Consider the following 11,297-nt stretch of genomic DNA (forward strand, 5'->3'; position numbering starts at 1 on the left):
ATCTCAGCAACCACATGGTGGCTCACAAACATCCATAATGAGATCTGATGCCCCTTCCTGAGGTGTCTGAAGACAGCTACAGTGTACTTAAATATAATAAATAAATAAATAAATAAATAAATAAAATCTTTAAAAAAAAAAAGAAAGGCCACAGGGATGTGAGGGCGGCTGTAAGGGACACATGGGCACTTGGCTTCCTTAAGTACCTTCCTGTTAGGAGATGGTGGCCAGCCCAGAGAGCAAGTGACCACACCAGGGGTCCTAGGGATAACAGGCATGTTGCAACATATGCTAGGGGAAAGGGACTTTCTCTTGATCATCATCCTCCAAAGGGTGATTTTTATTTATTTATTTTTATTGTATGTATATGAGTGTTTTGCCTGCGTATTAGTGTGTATGTCACGTGGATGCCTGATGCCTGAGGAGGCCAGAAGAGGGCATAGGATCTCTGGAACTGCAGTTACAAATGGTTATGAGCTGTGGGTGCTGTGAGTCTAACCCAGGTCCTCTGTAAGAGCAGCGAGTGTTCTTAACCCTGAGCCACCTATCTCTTCAGAGCATCTCCCCATCCCCTTTGCAAGGAGAGGTAGGGTTTCAACGATGTAGACCAGGTAGACCTCGAATTCATGAGATCCTCCTTCTCTGCCTCCAAATGCACACCCAGCTGCATCTTCTTAACAACAACAACAACAACAACAACAAAAAACCTTTGTATTTTTTACTCTTCAAAGGATTGGATTTCATTATGACATTTTCATGCCTATATATTATTGTACTGTGCTCCACCCCTCCCCCACACCTCAGACTTATAAATATTCCACAGCAACTTGGAAGTACTTGTGAAACTGCTTGCACTCCTTTGAATTAAGACCCTGCGTTGTCCAGGCTTGCCCTTCCTGGAGGCTGCACTGCAGGCTTAGCCCAAGCCCAGGTTCAGAGGCCCTGGAGGTGCCAGGCTTCCCCATTCTGCCCCACCGCACACATGGATCTCACGCTTGGCATGTTCCCCGATTCTGGTAGCCTCGCTTCCTGATCAGTCTTGGGGTTTCTGGAGCGAGGAGGGTGTGCGTGGGGCGCGAAGTTTCCGGGCTGCAGGATCTGCTGCGTGGGGGCCCGTTTGGGCCGGGTCGCGCGCTGCCCGCGACCGCCGGTAGGGGGCGCCTTAGTCATGCATTATTCATCGGCAGCCCGCGTCGCTCGCCTTCCCCCGCGCGGGCTGCGGGCTGCGCGGAGGAGCGGGAGCGCGGAGCCTTCACAATATTGTGGCAGCTTCGCGAATGACGGCTGCGGGGAGGCGGGGGGCGCAGCCTCAGGCGGCGGCGGGGGCGCGGGCGCGGGCGGGGAGCGGTCCCGGATGGGGGCGAGGAGGGGCTGGTTCAGGGTGAGGGCAGAGCCTGCAGCATCCGTCTGTACGTCCAGGCATCCTCTTTTCCTTCCATCAAGTCAGCCAGCACTAGGGAACATCTGGCCGGGGCGGGCGAGGTGTAGGGGACGCGATGGTGAATAAGGTAGGCCTGGTCCCTGTCCTTTCAAAACTTCATCTCCAAGTGGTCAGGGAGACACATTTAAAAGCAAGCAGATAATTCAGATAGTCCCAGGTAAGCGTGCACTGTATAAGCGAGCGCCACGGGCATGGTGGACCGGGAGAGAGCTTCTGAGAGGCGGTGACAGTGTGCAAAGATGAACCTGACTTTGAACATTCCAACCTCTGGCCTTTCTCCCTGTCTCCCTCAAGGCCTCACGGAAATCAGCTCCTCTCACCCTCAGTCACCCAAGAAGTCAGGAGGGTTTTGATGAGACCTGGATGGGGGCACGAATCCAAACTATGGGGTCCCTGCCTAGCCACCCTCTGGGATCAACCCGGGATGGCAGGAGCCCGAGTCATCTCAGCTCTCAAAGCTCCCACCTCTTACTCTGCTCCAGGAGAGGAGTTGGGAGGGAGACACGGAGGGCGTGGGCTCAGGGTCACCAGCAGCATCAGGTTTCCTTTCACTTGTACAAAGACTCGTTGACGCCTGAGCACGTCAATACCCTTAATGACAGGGAAAGGAGCTGGGACTCCAGACCGGTGCCCCCACTCCGCCTCCCCCTCCCCTGCTCTCCCCTCTGGGCCCATCTTCTTCCTCTTCTGTGCCTTCTCTCTCCTATCTGTCCCCCTCTGTCTCCTGTCTGTCCTTCCTCTCCTTTCTCTTTTGGCCCTCTGTCTAGTCCTGATGTCTTGCTTGCCTTCTCTCTCCTCTCCTCTCCTCTCCTCTCCTCTCCTCTCCTCTCCTCTCCTCTCCTCTCCTCTCCTCTCCTCTCCTCTCCTCTCCTCTCCTCTCCTCTCCTCTCCTCTCCTCTCCTCTCCTCTCCTCTCCTCTCCTCTCCTCTCCTCTCCTCTCCTCTCCTCTCCTCTGACTCCTTTCTTTCTCCTTCCCCAGTCCCCACAGCAACTGTACACACGCTAACTCACACCCTGCAGCTTCAGACCCCAGCTAGACTCTGACTCCTCTGTCCCTCCAGACCCCTTGAGATGCCGCTGGCCTCCTGGAGGCAGGGCCTATGTGATGGTGGCACCTGAGCAGAGGTCGCTCAGCTTTTGTCCTGCGACCTCTGCCCCAAAGGCTCACGGGTAGCAGTCCTTGCACTGCCCCGGGGCATGCTGGGGGATGTAAATGGCAAGTTTGGGGTGGGGCTAGGCTGAAGAGGAGAGTTTGAGGAGGATTTTCTGTTTTGTATTTTTTATGACCATATATAATTTCGCGTTTCTCCCCTCAGCCTCTGCCTCCTTGGCTCCCAGATGTGTCCCACATTGAAGAATTATCTCTCCTCCCTAGAGTGAAATAAATGCAATCAATATGAGTATTGCTCTCAGGGCCTTGAAATATTACATTAATGTTCCATGTGGTGACATTTTAGCTGGAATTTTCAAATACATTATGATGGTTCAAATTAATATTTATCAGAGCAGCTTTTATATTTTGCAAAAGAGAGAGAGAGAGAGAGAGAGGGAGAGAGAGAGAGGGAGAGAGGGAGAGAGGGAGAAAAGGAAAGACAGAGAGAGCATTATTAAAATACAAAATGCAGATGAAGTCTAAAATCGATGGTTCATTTTCCAGCACTTTCCAGGGGCTGTCTTTAGCTTTCTGGGTTTGTTTTAAAATTTATTGGTGTTCCAGGCAAATCTATTGGGCTCGCAGAACCCCCTGGCCAGCCTCCCCTCTCCATCCCCTTTAGCAGGCTATGGGTCTCTTCCTTTTCTGCCTTTCCCTCTTTATTATCCTGAAATGTAAATTACGACATTAGCCCAGTCCTTATTTTTTTTTTAAACTCTCCGATGATTAAATCTGCTACACGACATCTTTGTCCTTTCTATAAATTAAATCATCTTGGCTTTGCACCTCCAGCTCAGGGCGGATGCCACACGGGTGTCCAGGCAGCAGGCCTCTGAAGAGGAGGTCTGTGGTTCTTGGTCCCTTCAGAAGCGGACATGGGGGCAATCTGTGGGGCAGGGGGATTGCTTCCAGCTCCTGGTTTTTCTGTAAATAAGAAATGTGGAGTGGAGGGAGGAGGTTGGAGAACACTCCACTTTATTTCAGTCACTTCCAAACTGATTACTCTGTGAAGTGGAAAATCTAGGCAGATTAACGGTTCCATCTCTCTTTTCTTTCGCTCCCCCCACCCCCGCCTCCTCTTGTCTTTCTTTCTTTTTTTTCACTCCCAGGGTCTTCTCCTATTTTTTTTTCCTTTTTTCAAGTTGTATTAAAAAATAATTAATGGGGACCAGCAAGATGTCTCTCAGCAGATAAAGTGCTGGCCACACAAGCCTGACAGTGTGAGTTCGATTCCCCAGAACCCACATGAAGGTTGAGGGAAAGAACTGACTTCGTAAAGTTGCCCTATGGTCACAGGCATGTGATGTCACCCAAGTGTGCACACACATAATTTTTTAAATATGTAATTTAATATATATAGTCCAGCATCTTTGGGGACAATGTGTTCCTTGGAAGACTCTCCCCAGTCTTAGCCACACAGGCTGTGTCCGGGAGCTTTGCGAATGTTAACAGTGCCCATTTCACTCCTAACTTGTTATCTTTTGCAGATTTTTTATTTCTTTTTATTTTTTTTGAGTCTTCCTCCCTTGAGTTCTGGGTGAGAGATCCGGCTGGAAAGAATGCATGTTGTCAGGTGCATAAGGCAGCACACACACACACACACACACACACACACACACACACACACACAGACACGGCAGCTCACACGCACCAGCACGTAACCGCAAACGCAGCCATAGGGAGACCGTAGGACTGACTACAGAAAGCGAGCCACCCTCCCAATTTCCCCTCTGCTGCTGATCTGGCCAAAAAGAACGACAGGAAACTCAAAAAAAGAAAAGGAGAGGGGATCGATTATTCGACCTGTACTTGAACCCGGCTGAAAGAGATAAAGCGGAATTTTCAATAGGTCCCCTGCCCTTTTCACCAGGAGGGAAAGAGGAGAAGAAAAACAAGAGATATTTATATGACAGCAGCTGCTGGAAATAGCATTTCAGAGCCATTAAAAAAAAAAAAAAGGCAAAACAAAACTCAATGGGAAAAGAAGAACGGGACTCCTTGCTTGCTCCCCAAAAGGCAAGACAGGCAGCCAGCAAGCATCCCCGGCTGAAATGCGTGCATGCCTCCTATAGATCTGTTTGAAATTATACTTGTCATTGAGGGGGAATTTATGCTTCTATTGATCTGCAAAAGGAAAATATTAAATGGTTTGGTTTTGATCTTTCGGTGACCCCGAGGTCAAGGGTAGTAGCAGATTAGTATTCATAGAATTCATCACGGAATTGCAGCCTGCGTCCACTTTATGCAAACACGCTCCAAACACGCCTGGTGAAGCAGGCAGCAAATGGCCAATGACAAGGAAAAAGCCAGCAGCCTTCCCTCCCACCCTGCGGGGCTCTCTGTCTTCCATACCCTCCGGGAGGAAAAAAAAAGACAAAACCCCGCTAAGGGGCCAGTGGATGTACAGATGAGACACCCACGGTTCTCATGGATCTGCACAAAAGGTGGGCTCCCAGATAGGGGAGGGTCAATGGATCCGGAGTGCCGCAAATGCAAACCAGAACAAGCCACTCCACTCGCTGAAAGAACCAGAAACCTGAGCCCGAGGGGTCAGGCGAGCAGTAAGGAGTACAGTACCTGGAATAGGACATTACAGGAAGGGCCATGACAGACAGGCGCCTGCATACACACACGCGTGTGTGCTCACACTCAGCCAATGGAAGCCGGTGTTTCCTGAGGGCTCTCCAAGGGTGACATTGCTGTTGCTTCTATGACCACACGCAGCCCGAGAGCAAGCTCCTACCAGGATGAGAAGAGGGGGAAGGCTGGGCAGGAACCCTGTTCCCCAGGACTTCCTCCGCTCTCTCTTCTGCCACATACACTGTGCTTGGATGTGTGTGCCTCAAGAACGCTCCTAGCTGGGGATGCTGACGCATGCCAATTAGCCAAGCATTTAGGAGGTAGAGGCAAGAGGTTCAGGAGTTCAAGGTCAGCCTGGGCTACATAATGGGTTTGAGGCCAGCCTGGACTGCAGGGACCCTATCTTAGAAACGACAACAATGACAAAAAAGAAGTAAAAAAACAAAACAAAACAACAGCTACCCCCGCCCCCGACAGTGTGACCCCAACGCCCCTCCCCACCTCACGTCCAGCTTACAAGTGCCCTCTTAGCAGCGTCTGTCCCTGATGTGGGAACATTTGGTCAGTAACAGGGTTACTCTTGCCAATGTTCTAAAAATAACCCACCAAGTGTATCCCTGCAGTGGCAGGAATTCTGCCTGGCCCTTGTTCTACCCACTGGTTGGGGGCCTGGGAAGGGATGAGGGCTGGCCTCTGAGGGTAACTAACATGAAGAACTACCTTACCTGCACCCCGAGCTCGCTTAACACTTAGACAACCCTAGGCAGGGCTTGCTGTCTGCCTATAGAACAGATGAGCAAGGCGAGGTGCTGGGGTGTGTGTGTATACATGTATGTATATGTATGTGTGTATTGTGTGTATGTATGTGTGTGTATGTATGTGTGTGCATGTGTATATATGTGTATGTGTGTGTTCGTGCACGTGTGTGTGCATACGTGTATCTGTGTGTATGCATGTATATATATATGTGTGTGTATGTATGTGTGTATGTATGTGAGTATGCATATGTGTGTGTATGTATATATGTGTATGTGTGTGTGCATGTGTGCACGTGTATGTGTGTATATGTGTATGTGTGTGTATGTGTATGTGTGTATATTAGTGTGCATGCATACGTGTGTGTGTGTGTGTGTGTGTGTGTGTGTGTGTGTGTGTGTGTGTAACAAACTCTATGCCTCAACTCTGTCCTGAGGGGCTGAGCTGTCTTGCTCAACTGCGCCGCTCTAATAGTGGCCCCTGACTTTGCACTTTGGACAAATGACAGGATTGTTCTAAGGTTAGGAGGGAGAAGGTATTCAGGTAAAGAGGAGCTGGGAGGCCATGGGGAATCTGGGGGGCTACAGAGAAGAGGAGCTAAGGTGGTCCCAGCCCTGCCCCCTCATGCCTGCAGAGGAGGCCAGCGCACTGCCCGTTAATCAAGCTTCATTTATATTAGCTTGACTCGATCTACTGTATATTTGAAATGGATTTAATTTTAGATCATGCACTATGGAAGGGGGCCAGTTTGGTGTAAGGCACATTATTAATATTTTCCATAAGCTGCATATACATTTTCCAGGGACAGATATATGAACAGCAGCCCCTGGGCTCCTGGCCTGGGAAGGGGATGCCTCTCTCTCTCTCTCTCTCTCTCTCTCTCTCTCTCTCTCTCTCTCTCTCTCTCTCTCTTCCCTTACCTCCCTCCATCTTCGTATCCCTCCCTCCCTCCCTCCCTCCCTCCCTCTCTCTCCCTTTCTCTTTCCCCATCCTTCCTTCTCTGTCTCTGTGTCCGTTTCTCTCTGTCTGTCTTGCCCGAGTCTCCCTTCTTCCCTGCAGCCTGGGGTCGCGTGGCTTTTGAAGGAACTCCTCGCTGTACTCTGCCCCTGTGAGCCCCAGATTTCTCCTGCCATTATGTCACTGTCAAGGACCTTGAGAGACCTGAGCAAAGATGGAAGCCAGGGCTGCACAGGTCCCAGGAGCCTGGCTTACCGGTGCATCTGGTTGTAGGAGGCCCAGGGCCCTCACTGAGATATCAGAGAAGCTTGGGCTATGAATGCAAAAGGGTTTTGAGCCTCCACCTTCAACCTTATGCCCAAAGAGAAAGGCCAGAGCTCCCAGTGGTCGGCTCCCTACTCAACAGAGCATGCGCAGGCCAGACCCGAGGTTCTGAGAGTTCTGCTACACTGGGCTGCGATGGTTCTTTCCTGGAGATGGGCAGTGGGTCTGAGTCGTGGTGTACTAGCTCTAAGGACATCGGCATCACGGTTCTTGCTTGTTCTCACACGCTAGCCCTGGACTCCAGAGAACGGTGGCTTCTATGTCAGGGGACAGGCCCATGAGCAGGCTGGGGGGCCACAGATCGGAGCCTTGTACCTTGTCGCCTAGCCCCGGAAGCATCCTTCCTGGCATGGCTTACTATTTTAAACATAGATAGAGAAAGCTGAACCTCCTTATTTCCCAGCATGGTCTAAGGGCTCCCCTAAGCTGCATGCTTGCTTTCTTGCCACCAGCCTGTCTTCTACCCACAGCCTCACAGTGACTGACCACATCTCTCCACTGCTCCCACCCTTGCTGGTCCACACAACTGCCGCCTCCACAGGCTCACAGCTCGGGTTTCTAGGAGGCCCTAGACAGTCCTGGCCGTGCCCCTGAACTACACCGAAGAGACCAGGTTTAACGCAAGCACATGGCCCGGAGTACAGCTTGGTCTATCATGATCTTCTAGCATGCGTGAGGCTGGGTTCTGCATCCTTCAGATCCCAGATCCCTCACAAGGGAATTTTCCAGAGAGTGGCTCTACCCACTGTCCACCCTACAACCCTCCTCTCTTCCCCCTACTCCTTTTGCCTTATTTTCTGTCCTTTACCAGCCTTATGCCATGAACATCTACCCCAGGACCTTTGCACACCCCAGTCCCTCTGCTCAGACCACTATTTATCTCTTTCCTTTCTGATGAGCTGTTTCTCAGCCCCTAGGCTCTGCTTTGAGCTCCCCAGGGAGACCTCGGCTCACACATACCCTTTCCACTCAAATCTAGATCAAGTCCCATGTGTGCTTTCTCCCCCAGACTACAGCCACAATTAGGGTCTCACTAGCCACACCCAGCAGGCAGAATCCTGCATAGGTAGCCATGCCTCTACCGGGACAGGTAGCTGCCGACACCTCCACCTCCAGTCTTCACCCCATCAGTTTCTCCTCCGACAGCACAGAGCACAATACGCCTGTCACCACCCCAGCCCCGCTGGCAGCCTTTCAGAAGTGGCATGCGACGCTGCTCTTATTCATTCTTAATTTAAGGTTTTGCAAGTTGTAATAACCCCTTTCCCCCCAAATCACTGGGGACGGGGCCTCCACGACAGCCCGGGGCAGGGGAGTTGATGGGTAATTGCAGCGCGCACTCACACTGATGGGGTCTGGAGCAGACAATGGAAGCTGGAGCCCAGAGACCCAGCCTTGTTCTCTTCCCAGTGTGCCTGGAGGGAGAGAACCAGGCTGGCACTGGGGCCTGGAATCACAGCCAGCTGTGTCATCTGTGGTTCCTCAAGAGAAAGGAAGACAGAGGGTCAGTGGCCCCAGTCTAGGGGACTTAGATGGGGACAGATGCCCTAGAAAGTGGGGGGCAAAACCTTTTCCCACTAGTTCTACCTGTCCCATCTAGCTGCAGGCTGTTTCCCTCTGCTCTGGAACCAGAAATGGCTCCAACAGAAAAGAGAAAGGGGGAGGGTAGACATGTGGGCAGGTGGCCTAGGAACGCTGGGCCTGGCTCTTCAAGCTGTGTGACAGTCAACAATCCTCTTAACCTCTCTGAGCCTCAGTGTCTTCACTGTCTTTTTTCACAGTCTTTTTTTTTCTTTTTCTTTTTCTAGCTCTTGCCCCAGAGGTGGTTCTGCCCCAGGGATGGTCCTGTCACAAGTAGAGGCGTGCCACTGTGTTTCAAGAGACTATTTCCAACCAGGGAAGCGACCGAGGAGTTTCTCACAACTATTTCAAGAGAGATCTGTCCAACTTGTGATCAGAGGTAGTAGGGATTCCCGCTCCTGCAGGATGAGGGAGGGACTTGAGGCACAAGTGTCTCTTCCCCTCTCCCCCTTTTCCCACTTCCAGAAGGCCTCAGTCTACCTGGGCAGCAGTCTAGCAACTAAACTCTCATCCTAGCTAGGAAGGAAACAGTTTTCTTGTTGACTGCTCCCTTCCTTTCAGATGGTAGGATTAATGTACCTGGTGCTGGCACATAGTAGGTGCTGGACAAACATTGGCCTAATGAGTGAATGAATAGGTGAACAAGGGAGTGAGGCCCATGAAGGAAAGTGGAGGTCAAGGGCGCGTGGGGGAGGGGCTCAGGGCTGAGACTCTTGGGCCCACCTGATTTCTGTCCTGGTGTGAGGACCACTACTCCTGTTATTTACACACTTGCCCAGTCTGTCTCAGTGTCTTGTTCTAACGTAGTCATAGGGAGGAACCTGTAAATTCAAGCGCTGCTGCTGGAAAGAGGGTAGGATTCCTTCTGAGTATGAGGTGGGCGGAGGGTGATTTCCAACAGGGGCTGTTCTGGGTTCCCAGGGCTTCTCTTGTCTCCGAAGCCTCCATCCTTATACCTGAAGCCAAAGCATTTTAAGGGAGCCGTGACCTCCTGTGCGCAGTCACAGGAGCCAAGGGCAGCATTGCCAGTGCCTCTACTGCAGCCCTGGTCCCTCCACTGCCAGGTCACCCAGATCTCTTACCCAGGGCCCAACAATCTCTCATACCCAGGAAAGGCCAGGAAGTTTGTTGAGGCCCACAGCAAGAGGCCTCTGAGCCAGGGCCCAAGGGTGACTAGGATATCAAGAGTACTGACTGCTTCTCTCAAAGAGCCCACAGCAGGGGGACACGCTGAAGCTAGATTCTCCTTAGGGACTTGGAGCAGTGAGGCAGAGGGAAAAAAATAGACCTGACGATGGCGTTTACGCTGTCCAGTGTGCAGAAGCCATGTGCTGGCTGAAGGTGTTCTGTGACAGAGGTGGGGGGAGGGCGGGGAGGGGCGGAATGGGGGGGAGGAGCCGTGCATGAGAGGAGGAGGAGAGAAGAGGGGAAGAGAACTGTGAAAGACAGTGACTGGTCCAGAAAAAGGGAGGAGGAGGAGGAGGAAGAGGAGGAGGAAGAAGAGGAGGAGGAAGAGGAGGAGGAAGGGGAGGAGGAAGGGGAGGAGGAGGAAGAGGAGGAGGAAGAGGAGGAGGAAGGGGAGGAGGAGGAAGAGGAGGAAGGGGAGGAGGAAGAGGAGGAAGGGGAGGAGGAAGGGGAGGAGGAAGAGGAGGAGGAAGGGGAGAAGGAAGAGGAGGAGGAAGAAGAGGAAGGGGAGGAGGAAGAGGAGGAGGAAGAGGAGGAGGAAGGGGAGGAGGAAGAGGAGGAGGAAGGGGAGGAGGAAGAGGAGGAGGAAGAGGAGGAAGGGGAGGAGGAAGAGGAGGAGGAAGGGGAGGAGGAAGAGGAGGAGGAAGGGGAGGAGGAAGAGGAGGAGAAGGAAGGGGAGGAGGAAGAGAAGGAGGAAGAGGAGGAAGACAAAGGAGGAAGATGCTAAGAGCACTCTCAGAGTACGGGGCACATGGAGATAGATGCTGGCGTGGATGGAGACATCTCATCTACACACATGCCTGAGATGAGAGAGGGAGAGAATGTGGCCGGGGGCAGGGCTGTAAACTGTATCATTGGCCGTAAGACTTCATCAAATGTAGTTTGGCTGATGCTTGTTAATATAGGCAGAAGCTTGAGAGGCAGAGGCATCTAGAACAGGACCTCTCTTCATGCGATTCTTTCCTTATGCCTGTGAACACTCGTGCAGTGTGTGCATTGTGTCGGAGTGTGGAGGAGGGCGGGGCTCAGTTCCCATGTCCCCCATGATTGCTTACAGTCTTCTAATGCTGGGGTGCAAGCTGGTGTGGGGTCTGCTGGTGGGCAGCACAACGTTGGCCCTGATGGGGTGCGGTGGGGTGGGGCGCTCCCAGAGCTGTGAGCGGCCAAGGCCAAGGCCAAGGCCAGGCAGGCAGGGAAAGTGAGCCATAAAAGGGCCACTTCTCGCTGCTGTTCACTTGACACGCTCTACCCAGAAGCCACCTGTTCAGCCATCAGTCACCCAAGGAAGACACAGCTTTCCTGAAACTAGGAATTGGACAG

The 11,297-nt window shown here is 52.1% G+C and overlaps 1 long non-coding RNA gene across 1 annotated transcript; it reads right to left on the reverse strand.

Moving 5' to 3' along the window:
• Window positions 1–3,219: 3,219 nt before the first annotated feature.
• Gm32897 lies at window positions 3,220–5,712 on the reverse strand. The gene is made up of 3 exons (XR_390956.2): window positions 5,692–5,712; window positions 5,172–5,333; window positions 3,220–3,518 (listed from the first exon to the last, which is right to left on the reverse strand). It is a non-coding gene; the product is annotated as a predicted gene, 32897 (long non-coding RNA).
• Between the last annotated feature and the right edge of the window lie 5,585 nt (window positions 5,713–11,297).

Source organism: Mus musculus, chromosome 4, assembly GCF_000001635.26.
Source record: "Mus musculus strain C57BL/6J chromosome 4, GRCm38.p6 C57BL/6J".
NCBI classification, from domain to species: Eukaryota; Metazoa; Chordata; class Mammalia; order Rodentia; family Muridae; genus Mus; species Mus musculus.